Source organism: Stenella coeruleoalba (genome assembly GCF_951394435.1).
Source record: "Stenella coeruleoalba genome assembly, chromosome: 10".
Taxonomy (NCBI): Eukaryota; Metazoa; Chordata; class Mammalia; order Artiodactyla; family Delphinidae; genus Stenella; species Stenella coeruleoalba.
The window spans coordinates 34,511,921-34,530,190 of NC_137156.1; the positions used below are offsets into that span (position 1 = coordinate 34,511,921).

Sequence of the window (18,270 nt, forward strand, 5' to 3'; positions counted from 1 at the left end):
CGACAGGTGTTTCAGCTGGACTTGGCCTGTCCTCAAGAACAGTAATTACGAAGAGTGGAGAAGTTTGGAACTTTCCTGCTTTAGGGGAAAAGATAGGATGGGGGTGTCCCTGCCTCGTGAGGGTGGGGAAGGCAGTCTGTATTGCTAACTACTGGGGATTTGGTCCAGGCCCACAGTGGACAGGCTGCAGGTTGTGTTTGGGTTGGGCTGTAATAAAGGCTTCTCCCTCTGCTCAAAGGATGTGGCTGGGCCCCTCCTGGAAAAGGAGTAAGAGGCACAGCTTACTTGATGGTTATCATTTTCTGACCTGTTTGCTGAAGTGAATTGTGAGTTCACTTTTCTAGGGTGTTGCCTGAGTCCTTTGAAGTCTTCCTCTGGACATCTTTCCATTCTGTTGTGAATTATATTAAGGCACAGGCTAAGGTGCTGTAACAAGGAGAACCTAAAGTACAGTGGCTCTTAGAAGTTTATTTTTCTCTTTTCTAATAGTACAGAGGTAATCAAATGGTCCAGGGCAGATTGAACTCCACAGGGTCATCAGGAACTTGGTTTCCTTCTGTCTTGTTTAGCCACCCCTAGGGTGTTGTCCTTGGGTGAGTCAAAGTAGACATTGGCTCCATGTCCACATTCCACTGGGGAAAGAGAGAGAGAAAGCAGTTTCTTTTTTAAAGGACATGACCTGGAGTTGCTTAAATCACTCTGGCCACATCTTGCTGAAAGGAACTCTGGGACATAGAGCCTCTTACTTGGGTGGTCTTGTGCCCAGTTAAAACGCTGGGGGTTCTGTGACTAAAAGACGAAGGAGAAAATGGATGTGGGGACCCAGTTAGTAGCCTCTGTTACACGGAGCTCAATGGATGTGCCCAGGAATGTTCTTGGCTGTTACTTTGCAGAGAGTACCCCTGTAAGCAAGCCATTCGTTTATGAGTTGGACTGTGATAGGGCTGATGTGAGAGCCACTTTAGCTGGATTAGTCACATGGGAAGTCACTTCCACACCCCCTGCCTAAGTCTCAGCATCAAGACCTTTCCAGTTCTCATGCGCCCAGAGCTTAGGGTTAGACAGTTGACCTCGTACTCACACTGTGCTTCATGCTTTCCTGAGCTCTTTCTCCTCATCTCATTTGAGCCTCCAAGCTGCTCATTTGACCTACATTGTCTCCCTACCCCACTCCTGCTGCAGAAATGTTCAGTCCAGCTAGCATTGAGATACACAGAGATGGTCTTAGGAAATGTATTAATGTACATACTGCAGTATTGTCCTCAAGGATACTGTCCCTCATTGAAGGCACCTAAAGAGAAATTGTTTTCAGATCTAAGTGCTCAGATCTAAAGCCTCTGTAACAAGAATCATGCAGTGGTCATGTTTCCCTTTTAGCTTTGGCTGGCAGGAAGCTCAATTCAACTTTCTAACTGTAGGACCTATCATTTGTGTTTCTTGTTCTCACCTTCCCCTGGCTTCTTGTTTGTTTCTTTGCTTTGTTTTTACTTTTTTAAATGGAGGTATGTTTTAGATATTATTTACACATAATAAAATGCAGAGATTTTTTTATGTTTTTGGCCTTCTGATTTATGTTTGCTTTTGTCTAGATTAATCTATTTGTATTTTTCTGTAGGCTGCCTCAAATTTTCTATGAGATGAGATAGCATTTTGAACATAATGTGTTCCCGAAAATATATAGAAATTGAGTGTGGTAAATATAACCCCAGACTTATGCATTATAAAGAGGGGTTCCTTAAAAACTAAAAAAGTAGTATAAACTCCCTAACTATCTGTGCCTTTTAGACATAATCTTGACTCATAAATTTCCAGCATACTTCACTTTTGTTCTTTTCCCTTATTTTGAGCACACATTTGACCAAGATTTAAGTCCAGTAAACACCAGATCAGGCTTTAAGAATTGCCACTTTTTGTCCATCTTTGTCCTTTGCGTCAGTTAAAGAAAACTTATTGCTAAAAAAGGCGGGTAATGCAATACATTTTTTAATTAGCAAATTCAACTCCACTAGCAAAGTTGCCAAAACTGAACTGGTAACTAGTGGGAAGGGCCCAAATGTCACCCAGCTTTTGTATGTAAGTCTGAATGGGGCTTTCAAGAGTAGTTTAGGGTTGTCGGTGTATAGTTTTTGAAAGTTCAGGTTGAATGAAAGTTGAGGAGCATTTGTATAAAGGGAAAAGAGGCATGGTTATCCTCATTCTAAAAATGAAAAAAACTTAAACTCAGCTAGTAAATGGAGATGTTGTATTTTGGGTTCAAATCTGACATTCCTCCTTTTACACTAGACTGTCTTCCTGTCACTCCTTCCTTTGCTTCCTTACCCCTCTCCCTGTCTGTAGCTACCCCAAAAGAGCAGAAACCAGGACACTTCTGGGATTCTGCTAACATGTCACCTTGGTGGGTACCTTTGTCAGAGTCACATAGAAACCTGCCAACCTTGACTGTCAGAACCATGCAGGGCAGCTTTGGAGTTTACCTGGTTCTCCTTCACTGTAAGATGGGGAGGTGGTGGCTCCCAGGGGGGTCATGCTGAGAGGTGAGGCTGGAGTCAGGACCAAACTTCAGACTCAGGACTCGTGGCTCCCAGCGTGTGACAGAGGGTGGCGCCTGGACCTCTGTGTGGTGCCAGGTGATCTTAGGTGGAATGTGGAATACATTTTTGTTTCCGTACTTATGCCGTATTCTAATGTACATCAGAGCAAAGTATAACTGGCACTTCATGTCTTAGGATGAGGGTAAATAAGGTTTTTAAGAAGAGTCCGCTTAAAGGGAACTGTTAAGTTATAGTGCAGGTGATACCTGCAAAAGGCAAAATCTGGAGGAGGAAGGAGGATGCTAGAATTTGGGGAGACACTGAGTTTCGTCCACTTTGTGTATCCATTGATAGTTCCTGCTCTTTCCTCCTGTGCTGTTCTGATTCTCTGTACCTGTTTCCACGCTGCCTCCCGCTTGCCTTCCTCAGGTCTTGAATACCAAGTTGTCACATGTCCCCCACTGTATATTGGTGTCACTGCTCCACTGAGGGAATACCTAGGGACTGGCCACTCCTCCCCACCACCAGTTCTGCCCCAACCCGCTGTGTCCAGTGTTCATTCCTCAGGCTTCAGGATGAGTGAAAAGTTTTCTCTCCGAATCCTGGAGGGAGGGTGCGGGGAGCAGAAGCGTGTCCTCCAGCTGTCAAAAGTTGAGACTTAAAATATGGGAAGGGCTCTAGGCTGAACATTTTGAGGACATTCACAGTGGATTTAGAGCCAGGCAGGATGATGTGTGGCCTTTCCCTCACCACAGCCTCCCTCTCCATATCTGCTGCTGTCTGGGAACCTTGGGCAGCAGTCCCCGGTCACAGTTGCTGTGCGGAATGGCGACTGGCTGGGTTACAAGTTTGGTCCTCTCCTGGGGAGTTGCTGTTTTTGGCCTTCAGTCACTTGTGGAGGGGATTTTCCCCCAAGGTGAGAACTCTGCCATTGTGTAGAGCATTCCAAAATCAGTCTCTTGGGTTAGAAGGGACCTTTGAGGTCACACAGTTTGACCATCATTCAGTATTCACATCTTTACACCTTCCCTCCCAGAGATCATGCCGCATTAACTTGGCCTCATCTAGGGAACTCTGTTCTCCGTGTATTTCATTTTTGTCATTACCTCTGAGACAAAAAGCAAAGCAAAGCATACCTGTCCTTTCCCTTGCAGGTTGTGGAGACTGTGTGGTACTTAATGAGGGAGCAGACCATTAGTTAGGGCTATAGTATGAGCAAGCCATGACTCTTCAATGCACTGTGGGTTCTCAGCCCCTTAGGGGAGCTTCAGGAGGCCTAAGATGCCTTGAAAGTGGACACGGCTTTGTGTATACGTGCAGTTTTCTGGGAATAGGATTTATAGGGTTCATTAGAGTATTTCAAAGATCTGTGGTCCCAAAAAAAGAATCTCTAAAGGGAGTACATTGTGAAGGGAAAGAGCAGGAAGACAAAGATAAATCAGGTGTGACATACATCCGGCTGACTTACTGCAAGCGAGACCTTCCACTGACTTCTGAATCCTCACCTCAGGTCCCATCTCGGGATTTCCCTCCTTCATTTTATAGGTCTTCAGGCCTTTCAGTCAGTTTCTGGGAAGCTGAACTGTGTTCCTGCTCTTTTCTTTCCTATAGGTTCCTGCTTCTCATCTTGTCACTACATATACATACACACAACCTCTCAGAAATGAGTAGGAGCAAATATGTGTGAAGCAATCTTTATACTACTCTTTTGTGCCCCAGGAGTTACTCTTCCATTATGACACACTCCATGGGATCTGAAAATTATCCTGTTGTAGTGGCATTTTGCTTAATGAGCGTGTTTTCATTTTTCAGGATGGTGTGATTGATGAGGCAGAGAAATAGTTCCTTGCCTCTGTGATGAAATTAGCAAGTTAAAAAAAAGGATTCTTGGAACTCTCGGGGCAAAGATTCCTAATTCTCTTGTGGTCTCTGTTTTATTCCCTAACATATCCCTGTCCCATCAGATGGCATAGACCTGTTTTTAAGGTTAATCTGAATTCTACTGAGTTTTCTTTGGAGGCTTTAAAAAAGAATTTAGGGACCACATTTGTATATCCTAGATTGTCCCAAAGGCAGAAGTCAATATTGGACATCTGTTGTGTGGGAAAGGCAAGGCTAGGAATGTGGAGGTGACAGGTGTTTCGAGGCAGCCTACTAAATGGAAGAGAACACTGCTTTAGGAGACAGATGTCTGGGTGCTAGCCATAGTACTGTCCCTAACTTGCCAGGTAACTTCAATCACGTTGGCCTTTCTGGATCTCATCTGTGTAGTGGGAGTAATGATGCCCTCTTTCTGTACTTCATAAGCTTGTTGAGAGGCTCAAGGGAGAATAGATGTAAAGAGTGCTTTGGAGGCAAGGTGATGCTGTCTCTGCTCTTGCTTCTTTTTAATGGTGCTAAAGGTATTGTGTATAGTTAGGATGTTTGAGATGGGAAGCTATAGGGTTATTACTGCTTGGTAGCAGGTTAAAATTCTCCTCCAGTGCAAAGGAAATAGTTGTAATAGAGAAGAAGCAATGTGGAGAGAGAGTCCAGAGAAAGTATCTATCATACAGGTGTATTTTTGTCATCAGTGAGATCAGTGAGCACAGTTGTAGGGACCATTTCTAGAGCATGGAAATATATTTTTAATATTTACTCATAGTGTTGGGATTTTACTTGTTCTCCTACAACCTAACGGAAAAGAAGCTGAGCTTTAAAAAAAAAAAAAACAAGAGTGGGGTAGAAATGACTATATTTTCTTTGTGTAACACATCCATCCCTGTTTCCCCTCAACCCCTAAGCCTTAGTTGTGCCTGCTTCTGAACTGCTTTTTGGGTGCCAGTGTATATGGTGACTGAAGAAAGTTGTGTCTAAAGAAAGTTCAGTGTTCCTGATTCTATTTTCCATTCCTCATTGATGAACCACCTAAGCTCTTAACTCTGAAGCTACAATAAAACCTTTTTGTTAGCTATCTTGCACAGCCTTTTCATATTTGAATTATCTAAAATAGGCTTCTTATTCTTTCTGCTTCCATCTGATACACAATTCTCAAACTTTTTGGTATCAGGGTTCCTTGATGCTCTTAAAAATTACTGAGTACCCCGGAGAGCTTTTGTTTATGTAGGTTATATCTATTGGTACTTACCTTATTAAAACTCATTTATAATGAAAAATGAAAGTATTAACTCACTTAAAAGTAACAATAAACACATCACATGTTAACATAAGGAAAATATTTTAATGAAAAATAACTTTTTTTTCAAAGAAAAAATTTAGAAGAGTGGCATTGTTTTATATTTTTGCAAATCTCTTGAATGTCTGACATAATAGAAGACAGTGGCTTCTAATATCTGCTTCTGCAGTGTGTTGAAATTTGTTGTTTGGTTGAAATTTGTTGTTTGGTTGAAGAATATGAAGAAAATCCAACCTCACACAGATGTGTAGTTGGAAAAAGGGAGAAGTATAGTGATACCGTATTCCGATAATTGTGGATGCTTTTTGATACTACATCACAGCTCCGCTGAAGGTTAGTTGCAATGTGGAATCTCAAATTCTATCAGTGAACTTTTTGTACTCTATTATATTAACATTCATTGGTTTATTTTGCACTTTGAAGGGATCTTTTACCCATACACAATTTTGTAGCATCATGCATTGGTCATCTTGGAAATACTGCAGATCTTTTAAATGTTGACACATTTCATTTTGCAATATCAAACAATCATATCTATTAATATCACCACCAATCTCATCAGAAAAGTCTTGGGAAGCTGTTAAGCCCACAGTGGCAGATATGTTTTCGAAAATTCTAAGTTTTGCCTGAGAGCTTGAGTTTGATCAATGCTGTCAGGCTCCATTTGTTTATTTTTGAGAAAGTATCTTTCGGATACCCAAGGCTGAATGACTGTAATTTATCTGTTAGCTGTTCTTCCAAGTAAAAATGGTATTGCATGAATTGCTACTTCAGCTCAAAATTCAGAGAAATTGCACAAGTTCTTTTCCTCAAGAAAAACATTGTAAGGAACAAAAGTGCTTTATGCCTACATCCACTTAATCACATAGAGGAGTATTATTGAAAAAATTTGTTCTTACATAAAACAAATAGTTTTTATTTTAGTGCTTCATCAAGGACTTCCTTAAAGTGACACAGATATTATTTTTTTCCTGTGAATGGGTGGCAGTGAAGAATACCTTGACTGCTAGTACAATTTAGTGCCATTGGCTTGATTTGTGATAAGGCAGCAGCAATTTTACCCATTGTGACTTTTGTATCATTAGTGCAAATGTCATCACAGTGACAAAGGCAAGTAATATCTTATTACTATGAAAATAGTTTTGATTTCAGGAACCCTCCTGAAAAAAGTCTGTAGCTACCAGGGCTCCGCAGGCCACACTTTTGAGAAGCACTGGTCTAATACATACTCACAGCACTGAGAATCACCACCCCCATTGCTATTTTGAGAGCACCCCTTCCTTCAGAAGTCTTAAGTGGCTCCAAAATACTTCACTCAAAAAAGCACCTATAATGGTGTCACGTACTTTGTTAGGGAAATAACATTGAATAAGATCCAATCTTTATTCTCCAAGAATTTTCTCGAGGGGCTGGGGAGTAAGAGGAGAAAATAGATGAGTTATAATGTAAGGTAAGAATTCCTTAAAGAAAATTATGTTAAAGGTGTTAGACAGCAAAGGGAATGCTAAATTTTAGGTCTAACTCTGAGCTCTTGAACCACGTGGCAAATCCTCACCAAATCAGTCAGTCAACCACTAGGTCTTCTCCTTTCGTCAAGTCTTAAAAGCCTAAGTTTGGAAATGTTTTCACAGGTTTGGCTCCGGGCATTGTAGATTCTTGCTTACACGTGCACATGCTGTTTCCCCCTTCTTATTTTATTTGTTGTTCTTTGGCTTTTGTTGCTTCTCTATTTCATATTTACAGGTGTGTAGCTTTGAGCCAGTGTAGGTGGTAACACATATGTTTATTTCTTTTCCTTGCCCTTGTACTTAAACGTAAGCCTTTACCTGTTTTGTTAGCCTTGCGTTGGGTGATGTAACTGTTGGTCTTATTTGGAGGAAGCCCCCCCATCCCAAGCTGTGTCAGGGCAATGCACCCAAGAGGCTGCTCGGGAAGGAAGCCTTTTCTTAGACTGAGAAGATTTGTAGAAATAACCGCTGTTCTATTTACCTGGGGTCTCCATCCCCACGATCTGCCGAACTTCAGTTTACAGCAGCGAAACTCTTAGGGGGATTTCCATAAAACAGCTGAATTCCGACTGGGTCATCAGTGGCAAAAGTCAGACACGTGCTCACTCGCCTGGGAGCCAATAGTAGCTTTTGCAAAAGCTGCCTCAGGAAACCCCACAGTTCGGAAGCTGCATCTTTCGGACACTGAAAAATAATAGTCTTTTACCAGAACAAAACAAAAACCTAGACGGGATAATGAGAAAGGCTTTTCCCCTTGGCATTGGGAAGCGATGTCAAAGACGCTCCATCCAAAAGGAGTGCGGGGAGCTATCGTAAAATTCCTTTACCGTTCCCGCGGGCTAATGGGCTGGGGAGAAGGGGGCGGAGATGGGCTCGGGTGAGTCTCTGGCCCTTTAAGGAGGAGGGACAGGCGTAAGACTCTGTACCTTTAAGAGTCTCTTTGTCTGGAAACCTCCTTATTTACCCTCCTGTGCTTCAACCAAACTTCGACCCGCGATTCACAACGCCCCTCTACGCCGCCGCCCCTTACGGCAGGCTCAAATCGGCCGCGCGTCGGTGGCTAACCCTAAACTTGGCCGCCGCGGCGCGAACCCTCGGAGGGGATGTCTGTGTCGGGTCAGGGCCCAGCGCTGCGCCGTTGGCGCAATGCGGGGCCCGGGGGCGGGGCTCCGGCGGGCGGGCCAATGGGTGGGCAGGGGGCGGGGCCGTGTTCGGTTGTCTCGCGCCCTGGTGACAGCTCGCGCGTGCTGATGATGGCGGTAAATAGAGGGGGGGTCAGGGGAGGGGGCGGAGGAGGTGGGGAGGCAGCAAAGGGGATAGCTCCAGGGGGTGGGGGGACGAGGACCGGGGAGGGTGCGACGGCCAGGGAGCCCATTCTGGGACTCGGAGGCGGGGACAGGAGTCTCCGGCACACTGGCCCTCCCCTTTAAAGAAGCAAAACCTCACACACCGGGTGAGGGGCGACAAAGGCGGCGCGCGCCTCACGGGCGGGAGGAGCGGCGGCAGGGGGCGGGACAGCGGCGCCGGCGAGCTGGGGGCGCCTGGGGCGAGGGCCGGCGGGAGGCGAGAGCCGGCTGTCCGGGAGGGTCGGCCCTTTATTTTGGCGGGGTGGGCGACCGCTGGGTTTGGGGTAAAAGCTTTGAGGGGAGAAGGGAAGGAAGGCTTGGGAACGGTTGGGGGGAACGGGTCTGTGAATGAGACGAGGAGAATTAAGGGGAGAAAGGGTTAGAAGGCAGGGAGAGGAGTGAGAAAAAGCCAGCCAAGGAGGTTGGAAGGAGGCAAAACCCAGGGTGGGTGATAAGGAAGCCGGGCCGGGAGTGAGGTTAGGAAGACAGAGCCTAGGAAGACGGCTCCTCGGCTTAGGTGTGAGAGAAGGGGTTTGGAGGGGAAAGCTCTGAAGGGGATGGTAGTGAGGTGAGGGTTACTGGGGTAAGTGTTGCAAGTGGAAGGCAAGGAGGGGCAGAGCTGGGGTAGTAGTTGGGAGTAGAGGAGAGAGAGTGATTAAGAGCCAGACGTGACAAGGGTGTGAACTAGTGCAGAGCGAGATGAGCTGAAGGTCTAGGACCGGCGGTGGGTGGGAACTGCGAGGTTCTGAGAAAGGTATGGGTTAGTGGGTGGGCAGTGGGTGTAAATTCTTGAAAGTGAGGGAGGGGGAATGAGACACTGGGCTAGAACCAGGTGGAGTTAGGAATAAGTGCGGTGGGAGTGGAAGGGTGAAAGGAAATAGAGATGAGAGATGGGGCGTTTGTAGGACAATTCGGGGACCAGAAAGCTGAAAGGAGAAGAGGGTGAGGGTGTGAGAAGTGATGACGGTCTGGGACAGGATAACTGGGGAATTGTGTTAACTGACGAGGTTCAGCAAGATCCAAGGTACAAACAGGGAGGTTAAGAGACAGGGTGTAAAGCGGACCAGCAGAGGAGCAAGGAAGAGGTGGGCCCCAGGATTTAAAGGATGAGATGGGGAGTGAGGGAAGAGAACAGGGTTAAGGGCAGCTTGGGGAAGCCTGATGGATGTAGAGCTGGGGTAGACTGCACAGGGGTGGGAATTAAGTGTGCAGTTGGGGGAGATGCTCCAGAAGGTCCTCGTGGATCAGGGCAGAGACGCTGTAGTGAAGGATCAAGTGTAGGGAGCCTTTGGTGCAGAAGAGGAGGAACCATGGTGAGTGCAAAGAGACCTAGAGATAGGAGCAAAAACCAAAAAGTAACAGTGGAGGTAGGGGGTGAAGGAAAGGAATTCTTTGTTGAGAAGAGAACTGTGAGTGTGGTGAAACTGTGAGTCCTTTTGTCCATGAAAGTAGGATATTCCAGAAACCTCTTTCTCTCTTCAGGGAATCTTGAATCTGCTTCCACCTTTCATGGCTTTTTAAATCGACTTTTCATGTCCACTTTGAAAAGATGAGACCCATTTTGATTTGATTTTGTTCATGTATGAATGATGAAGCATCAACTGGGTGCCGAGAAGCTCTGCATTTCACCAGTGTTGTGATAATGGGGAAATGGGTTGTATTTCCAGTGTGGTTGTGCCTGTCTGGTGTGACAGTGTTGTGTTGTAGCAGTGTGATAAATGACAAGCACTGGGCAGTGCTTTATCGATAGCCTTTTCATTTTCAATGGGGAACACACTGTTGTTGAGATAGAGAAAGATGAAAATCTTTTTGTTTTGTTTGATCAACCAGATTTCTGCCTAATTGTTTTTGGTGGCTGGAGAATATTGAGAAATCATTTCAGAGAAAGGCGAATAGCCAACCAGGGAAGTTTGCCGGGGATGACATTTAAATCGGGGCAGTGAGGACACCTAGTTCCTAAGCTACCTTTAGCTTTGTGTGGGACTCTTTATACTGTAGTAGGGAACTCACCCATTTAACAAAAATAGAATAAAGAAAGGGAGGTTTAGAATAGTAGGGGATTTTAGAGTGGGACTTACCTTTTAGGTTAAATAATGGGTTTATGGGTAATTTTTATCATGAAAAAACCTCTAAGATAATGCAAGCTGGAGCCTTGGACAGCTCCACTGCCTCTTCTGTTTTGTAGTTGTGAATGAAAAAGATTAATATTTTCTAGAAGAAGCTTTTGATTTTTAAGACACTTTTGGAAATTAAAAGGAAGATAAGAAATTTGGGACAAAATTTAGGTTATTCTTAACCAAGTATTTTGTTTTGATGATTTTTATCCTGAAGCTTTTACATTTAGCTAAGAATATGAATGATTATTTGCATTTGATGGTGGCAAAGATAGCATATAATGTACTTAAGAAAAAAATGCAAACTATTCTCGAGACTTATTTGAGGTTATTTCGTTAGTGTACATTCAGTTACACAAAGATGCTTTTTCTTCAAAGTTGTGTAAATTTTGGATTGCTGCTGTTTTGTGGGTATTTGTATAAACGGCAAAGATCAAATGGTTGATAGCATCTGTGATAGTTAGCAAAGATTAGATTTTGATTAGTGGATATCAGAGACATTGGTTATTAATGTATCTTAATAATTTAGGATCTTAAATCTTTCTGGATGCAGCTGCTATGTTCATGGATTCTAGATTCTGTTGAGAGGTGTTCAGGGTGACTAGATTGATTTAGCAGTTTAACAGGATTTTAAAAAATTACTATTTTTCCTTCTAAGTTTCAAGAGGATTAGTCTGAAATGTTAACTTTCAAGCTGAAGAGTAACTTTGCTATGAGGCACCTGTTTCTGTGAGATGTGTGCGCATGTTCCCTTCATTTCTAGGTATGTCTGGCATTGCTAGTAGGTTGTGCTCTGTGTGTGGTATTGCCATATTTATTTATTTATAAACATTTATTTATTTATTTTGGCTGCACCAGGTCTTTGTTGCAGCATGCAGACTCTTAGTTGTGGCATGCAGGCTTCTTAGTTGTGGCATGCATGTGGGATCTAGTTCCCCAACCAGGAATTGAACCCGGACCCTCTGCACTGCGAGCGTGGAGTCTTACCCACTGGACCACCAGGGAAGTCCCGCCATTTTTATAATGTAATTGTTTTGTACCTGATATCTTTACATAAATTATTTTAGACTTATTTGATAATGATGAAGAAGAAAATATAAACTATAAGCTAAACAAAGGGAAAGTCCATTTGGGTCTTATCTATTGTTTCTGTATGCTGCCATAGTGTGTTAAATCACCACTTCTTGTTGTGAGTGGTTATTTCTAAGTTGATATTTCTTTTTAAAAAAAATTTATTTATTCATGTATTTATTTATTTTGTTGGGCTGGGTCTTTAGTTGCGGCAGGTGGGCTCCTTAGTTGTGGCTCATGGGCTCCTTAGTTGCAGTGTGCATGTGGGATCTAGTTCCCTGACCAGGGATTGAACCTGGGTCCCCTGCATTGGGAGCGTGGAGTCTTTTTATATATATATATAAATTTATTTATTTTATTTATTTACTTTTGGCTGCGTTGGGTCTTCGTTGCTGCACGTGGGCTTTCTCTAGTTGCAGTGAGTGGGGGCTACTCTTCGTTGTGGTGTGTGGGCTTCTCATTGCGGTGGCTTCTCTTGTTGCGGAGCACGGGCTCTAGGCATGTGGGCTTCAGTAGTTGTGGCACGCGGGCTCTAGAGTGCAGGCTCAGTAGCTGTGGCGCGCGGGCTCACTTGCTCCGCGGCATGTGGGATCTTTCCGGACCAGGGCTCAAACCTGTATCCCCTGCATTTGCAGGCGGATTCTTAACCACTGCGCCACCGGGGAAGCCCCGGGAGCGTGGAGTCTTAACCACTGCACCACCAGGGAAGTCCCTCAGTTGATATTTCTAAAATTGAAAATGGACAATCTTTTAGTACAAATAATACTATTTATCAATAAGGAATCCAGCGATAAATTTAAGCTTTATCTTCATTTGTTCATCAAGTAGAATTCTACTCAATTTACTTTATTTTGACTACAATCTTATTTGCTAAGCGGAAAACTTTTCTTTGACGGCATTGGGTCCTCGTTGCTGACCGTGGGCTTTCCCAAGTTGTGGCGAGCGGGGGCTACTCTTTGTTGTGGTGCGCGGGCTTCTCATTGCGGTGGCTTCTCTTGTTGCGGAGCACGGGCTCTAGGTGCATGGGCTTCAGTAGTTGCAGCATGCAGGCTCAGTAGTTGCGGTATGTGAGCCCTAAGGCTCGTAGGCTTCACTAGTTGTGGCATGCAGGCTCAGTAGTTGTGGCGCACGGGCTTAGTTGCTCTGCGGCATGTGGGATCTTCTGGGACTAGGGATTGAACCTGTGTCCCCTGCATTGGCAGGCAGATTCTCAACCACTGTGCCACCAGAGAAGTCCCTAAGCCAAAAACTTTTAAGTTTATATATTCAACAAGTAGGTTGTACATAATTAAATGTTTTTCTGGTTAATTGTAGATTCTTTGGATGGGAAGAGACCTTGAAAGGACCTCTAGTTTATCCTTCAACTTCAGTCAGTATCCCACTTAAATCATTCCAGGTAGATAAAAATGTATCCTATTTGTGTAAATCTTCACAGGTAATGTGGCAACCTTTGTAGGTACTGTTTTCCAGCATTTAATTATTTTCTCTATAAGGACAGTGTCTTCTGTCTAAGCAGAACACAGTACAATATTTGTTTGTTCTCTCTTGCCCCATTCTCGATTTTTGAGTAAAAATACCTGCTTACTATAGTATTAAGAAGACCCTATTTCTTTGTAAACTCAGTAATAGTAGCTACCCATGTGTAGTGCTTTTGTGCCAGACGCTGTTGTAAGCTCTTTGCAGATTGTATCTCACTTACTTCTTACAGCAATCCAATGAGGCCAGCACTATTACTGTTCCCATTTTACATGTGTTGAAATACAGGCTCCTTGAGATTAAATGACTTGCCCGGGGTTATATTCAGACCTTTCTACAGCTACTTGTTTGATAGTTGATAATCTTATAGTACAGATAATGCTGGGTTTTTTTGTCAAGTAGTAACTAAATGATACATTTAATCTTTCTTTTTAGTTTATAAAGTAAAATAAGGTGGGGATGGGATTTGAACCTTGGCATTTTGTGGGCAGTCTGCTTCTGTATTACCTCTGCTTGACTGTTGTGAAATGATCCCCCACCATGCTTTTCTCTGCATTATTTTAACCCTAACCAGTTTTGTTTGCCAATCCTTAAATTAGCCCTATGGTTCTGTTATTAACTGTTTCTCAGTTCCTTCCTAGATTGAAACCTGGGACAGATACCAATAAGGGCCATATTTCATGCAAAGATTACATCACGGTTCTTACATGCTTGTAATTTTTTGTTGCAAAATTGTATTTATAAAACAAAACAACCCCAAATCAATAAAATGCCTAATTGCATCGCAGTTTAATGAATTACCTTTTTAGCTAGAAAAAGGTCCTGGACTTTTCCTCAGTGGGCAACAGTCTCTCATCTGCAAACCTGTATGATATATAACAAGTCCATACAGGTTTGCAGATGAGAGATTATTGCCCATTGAGGAAAAAATGGAACTCAGATTTCAGTGTGGCTATCCATAGGCAAAATCTGTTCAGACTCTTGCTGATTTTTTCTATCTTCTCTTTATGTGTGCCTATGCAAGCAACATACTAAATACTATTTATTCATGCTTTAATTTGCTTAAATAATTGATTCACTTTTTTTTTAAGACTTTAATTTTTTTAGAGCAGTTTTAGGTTCACAGTAAAATTGAAGGGAAGGTACAGAGATTTCCCTGCCCCAACACATGCATAGCCTCCCCCCGCCCCGTTATCAACATCCCTCATCGAAGTGGTTCATTTGTTACAATTGACCTACTCTTTTTTTTTTTTTTTTTAATGTATTTATTTTTGGCTGCATTGGGTCGTCTTTGCTGCGCGCAAGCTTTCTCTAGTTGCGGAGAGTGGGGGCTACTCTTCGTTGCGGTGCGCGGGCTTCTCATTGCGGTGGCTTCTCGTTGCGGAGCACAGGCTCTAGGTGCGCGGGTGTCAGTAGTTGTGGCACGCAGGCTCAGTAGTTGTGGCGCACGGGCTTAGTTGCTCCATGACATGTGGGATCTTCCTGTACCAGGGCTTGAACCCGTCTCACCTGCATTGGCAGGTGGGTTCTTAACCACTGTGCCACCAAAGAAGCCCCAACCCACTCATTTTTCAAAATAACTAATAATTAGGGTTTCTATGTGCCCAGCATGAGCTAAGTAGGTAAATTGTTTGAAACTCAAAACAACCCTAGCAGAAAGCTTTTTTGTTACTACTCAATTTTTTTCTGACTTTGGATTTTTTTACAATGTTTCAAACCTTATAGAAAAGTTGCAAAAATGATACAAGGAACTTCTATATACCCTTCTTCAAATTCACGAATTGCTTTTTATTTTGCCCCATTTACTTTATCATTTTCTCTCATGTGCATATATTTAAACAAGTAAATTTGAAAAAAAATGGATTTCAAGGCCTTACTTTTAAAAAGAAAAGGGAAGACTGTTTTGAGTATATCAGCAAGTTGGTATATGTTTGATTTTAGTCAAGCATGTGAAGCAAAGGAATCTCGAGGTTGGATTTGGAGTGGATTTTGTCATTTTATGGTTTGTTGTCTTCACTGTATTTTGAAAAACATCCCTCATTAGCAAAAACTGTCGTGGTCTGCCCTTTTGTAGGGGACCTCCTTAGCGCCTGGCATGATGTGGTCACACACAGTGGGTCCTCAGTATATGCTAGTTCTTGATGATGTATGGGTGATTATTATGTGAAAACAGGAGCCACAGCGCTGTTCAACACCATGACTGAGACATATGTAGGTAAAATACATATTTTACCTAAAGATCCTTATGTTGCTTCAAGGAACTGGAAAAGATCTAAGTGTAAAGTAGACTGCCTGAGGAATATTGCTTGCAATTAATACAAGTAGGTTTGCCTTATGGTAAGGAGACGAATATAAATATCTTAACATTCTGTTACCTCCCCCCAAAATTAACAGAAATTTGTGGAGTCTTTTCAGTTGTCGTGATATAAGGAGATTTCACTGACCCCCATTCCCATTGCCCCTCCAGCTCATCCTCGGTCTTTATTAAAATGGTGGCCTGTCTGTTTGATAAAGGCATGACCTGCAGAATGAGGCCTGTCTGATTTCAGTGAAAGGATTATTAACTGGATTCCGACAAATGTAAAATACAGCAGTTGAAGCCACCTCCCCTCCTCCGTTAGGTGATCATCAAAGCTATGAAATATCGCTCTGTATTAAAGCTGATTGTAATAATGAAAAACACTTTGCTCTCATAGGATGAGAAAATTACAGATTATTTGGAAAGCATTCTTTCCAGTCGTGTGTTATTGTTCCTGAGACATGGGCAGTTTTTAAAGACTATAATACTGTTCCTTTGCCATTTACATGTTAATAGAAGTCTGAAAAGTAAGACACTCTTCTGAAATTTTCAGGGTTGTTTTTATTATGTGTCAAGTTGTAAACAGCATTCTGTGACAGGTATTTTCTCTCTCTTCTTCTATTGAGCTAATTAGTAATTTACACTCTAGTAACATCTCTTTCAGCCTCGCTGTGTGAAAATGCCTGCTACTCTGTGCCTTCTATGCAGCCTGGGCTGGCAAATGATCAGGGACAGATGTTGGTTAGCATATCAGAAGGATCAGGGATAAAATTTATTTTTGTGTTGTATTTTTATAAACATACAGGCTTTTGTATCTGCCCTTCCCCTGCCACACCGTCCCCCGCTCCCTCCCTCATTCAAACAGAAATGTTATGACCTCTTATAATCCAGAGCTACTGCCCTTGATTCAACTTTGGATTGTTTTCTATTCTGTCTCCCACCCTCACCCCCACCCCCACCCCAACACTGTGGGATTTAGGGGGGATTAGCAGGGCAGTCTGGCATAGTTTAGAGCCCAGGAAGCTGGTCTTCACTGCTCCCTCCCATCGACAGAATACAGAGCTTTTTGTCATTGTCTTTAGAAACCAGCAGTGCTTCTCTAGCTGGGCAAGTTATGTGAGGGGTGGGAGGGCAGCACTGTTGCTAGTGAGTTAGGAAGATGCTTTTATATGACAGTTGATTCTCTCCAAAGGAAAGATAGGCCCTACTTTTCCGTCAGCTTTTTCAAAATGCAGCCTGAGTGACCAAAAGACAATTTACAGCTTGCCTTTAGCACTTTGTCACATTGGTGTTCTGCTCTTTCCTGCCCCCACTCTGTCTCTGTCTTTCAGTCTCTGACATGGAAAAGATGATGTGTAGTATCTGTCATGTGTTCACTCAGATAGGCCATGTGGGCATGTTAATGTAGCAAGAGCTTTTGACTTTGAAATAAAGTCTTAAGTATCAGTTTGTTCTGTGAAGAATATAAATTTAAATTGAGAATTGAAGGGCAGAGAGGGGTTTACTGATTTATCAGTTCTGAGCCAAAACCTTTCTAGAATGCTAGATAATTTGTGGTACTTATTTTTTCAGTTATGGATACTAATTTATCGGGATAATAAGGTCAAAATCCCTGTTAGAGCTAATTAGAGTCTCCCTGACAAAAATTGTTACCTGGAGGTGGCCACAAAGAAAATCAGGTGAGAAAATGTGTGAATAGCTCAGTTCAACCATCGTTGCTAGTAGCATTGTAATCATAGACATGTAGCCTTTGACAGTGAATCAGCGTTCATGAACAGAGGGCATCTCATTTATGTTAGCGTTCACTGAGTATGTGGGGCTCTGTTAGTGTTTTGTTTTCATAATCTAGAATGTAGAATGTTTCTATGGTTGGCCATTGCTAACATTTACTTTTTTTACTCTCCTTTTTCTATGTTCTAACCACCTGTATCAATTGTCTTAATTATATTGGATGTTCATGGTTAGATATTGATTACACTCTTGTGCTTTAACATCTAAAAGAGGTCAAAGGTCAGATTAATAAACAACATATGAAAAAGTAAAATATCAAAGTGGCCTGATCACACAGGGGTGTTGTGAGAAAGTAAAAATAAGAAAGTGAATGTATGACTAGGAAGTTGAATATACTCTTTTAAAAGAAACATTTCAAAAATATATGGCATAATGTGAAGAACTGATAGCAGTGAATTTCAAGTGAAAGGTAAGGATCGTGCTTTAGTGAAGAGATCAAACTCATTTGTGATGGCGTCATTGTCCACGCCATGCTAAAATCCCAAATTGGTTAAACATTACCAGTCTCCCTAGGTATACTGTTAATGTGCTTCTTGAATTATATTTTTTCTCCATAGGCCATTCAGCTTAGCCTACAGCTAATAATAAGTTCCAAACCTATTTAAGCTATAAATTCTAATTCTACTCATTTAAATAAACATAACATAAAGCATAAGTACCACTTTTTTACCTATTAGATGAAGAGATTAAACAAGTTGATGATAGCTAGTAGTGATGAGGATGTGGGGAAATTGGAATTCTCACACACTGCTGATGGGAACGTAAGTTCCCTTGAAGGTAAATTTGCAATGTCTGTTGGAATTTTAAATGTGCATACCCAGTGACCCAGAGATTCCACTTCTAGAAATTTGACCTATAGATATATTTATACACGTGCATGAAAAATATGAGTACAAAGTTTTTCTTTATAGCATTGTTTGTTCCTGCAAAAAAATGATGTCTGTCAGTTAGGGACTGGT

At 42.5% G+C, this 18,270-nt stretch overlaps 2 protein-coding genes across 4 annotated transcripts in view; both read left to right on the forward strand.

Moving 5' to 3' along the window:
* Positions 1 to 18,270, forward strand: part of MED20 (mediator complex subunit 20) — a 42,937-nt gene that overhangs the window by 9,547 nt on the left and 15,120 nt on the right. The gene's annotated exons all lie outside the window — the stretch shown is intronic.
* The window catches only part of USP49 (ubiquitin specific peptidase 49), a 71,730-nt gene that overhangs the window by 168 nt on the left and 53,292 nt on the right, over positions 1 to 18,270 (forward strand). Inside the window, exon 1 of one of the 3 annotated variants that reach the window (XM_079934693.1) lies at positions 3,401 to 3,447. The exons of 1 other annotated variant lie outside the window; for it this stretch is intronic. The gene's annotated coding sequence lies outside the window, so the exon portion shown is untranslated. Of the gene's footprint in view, positions 1 to 3,400; positions 3,448 to 8,520; positions 8,668 to 18,270 lie in introns of those variants that run through there. One more of the 3 variants, XM_079934694.1, reaches the window with a different exon arrangement.